At 48.9% G+C, this 1,186-nt stretch overlaps 1 protein-coding gene across 2 annotated transcripts in view; it reads left to right on the top strand.

Moving 5' to 3' along the window:
- The window catches only part of LOC135918679 (tyrosyl-DNA phosphodiesterase 2-like), a 1,168-nt gene extending 1,145 nt beyond the window's left edge, over positions 1-23 (top strand). For both annotated transcript variants that reach the window (XM_065452331.1, XM_065452330.1), the window contains exon 2: positions 1-23. This exon is cut by the window's left edge. The gene's annotated coding sequence lies outside the window, so the exon portion shown is untranslated.
- Positions 24-1,186: the final 1,163 nt, after the last annotated feature.

The following is a 1,186-nucleotide window of genomic DNA, read 5'->3' as shown; positions in this document are numbered from 1 at the left end:
CACGGTGCACATTTTATTTTATGCGAAGCATATTACGAGGGCTCAACCCAGCTCCTCAGGCGCGGCGGTGACCATGAAATCACGTGACACCGTGACGTCACGACAGAGGAGAACCGGCGCTCCAACTCCCGCCGTCGCTCGCGGCGTCGCGCCCCGCATCGGACGCGGTGCGCGTCGAGCAACGCAGCGTTCGGCGCGACAACGAAATGTGCGCCTGAGCAAGCGCCGCACGCCTGAGCCGACGCCGACGACACCGGCTTTTCTGCGACACGAGCTCCTTAACGCTGTCGCGTTAAAATAAAGGCTAGTATGCTTCGCATCCTGGGCTTAACCTTAGCTAAGCCACAGCCATTTTTTTTAACCATCGTGACTAAATCCAGCAACGAAGTCTGTACTGCACATAAGTCAAGCTATGTGTGTGATATATTTATTTTACGTTCTGACATCTTGGCAATGAATAAGTTACTGTTCATCTCCGCGCAGTCATTGGGTTTGAGACAGCGCAGCAACTTCTTTTCCTGAGCTCAATCACGCTTCAACATAATGAAATACAATTTATCCTAACGCATATGAGTTTTGCCCCTTTCGTGCGCAATTCTTTGATTTGACTTTTTTTTTACATGACGCATTCAGTACAATTATTTCCTTCGAAGTCGGATTGGTTTAATATGAACTGGGGCTATTAATATGGCTATACTGAAGGCTTGCAGATTACATTTTGCTACCTGGAATATTTTAGCTCCAGGTTAAAACTAAGATTACACGAGCTTCTTTGCAGTCCACATGCATCGGAATACGCGCAGCTGCAGAGGGTAATGCAACACACGCAATCTTGTGTAGAAAATTGAAGCCATGGTGGCTGTGCCACCGCGACTGGTGCACCGAGCGTATTCGAAGTGGCATTTTGGTGCGGGGTAATTGAGGACCCAGTCATTGCGTAACAGACCGATTAGCCTCGTTCGAAAGTATTCAAGGAGCCATTTGTCTGGCCAGCACGCTTGAGCCACATATTGGACAATTAAACGCGCAGTACAGCAAGAGCAGTCACCGCGTGGCAGATAACTGAATGTGGGTGCAAGGTGTACTTTTACTTGACTTTCAATGCTAGCAGCACTTAATTTCAGTGATAATTTCATCGCCAAGTCTCCAACGCCCACGCACACTTCCGCCATCCGAGGGTGCCAAC

Source organism: Dermacentor albipictus, chromosome 6, assembly GCF_038994185.2.
Source record: "Dermacentor albipictus isolate Rhodes 1998 colony chromosome 6, USDA_Dalb.pri_finalv2, whole genome shotgun sequence".
Taxonomy (NCBI): domain Eukaryota; kingdom Metazoa; phylum Arthropoda; class Arachnida; order Ixodida; family Ixodidae; genus Dermacentor; species Dermacentor albipictus.
Note: the sequence above shows the minus strand (reverse complement) of the source record. Positions and strands in the feature narration are given on the sequence as shown.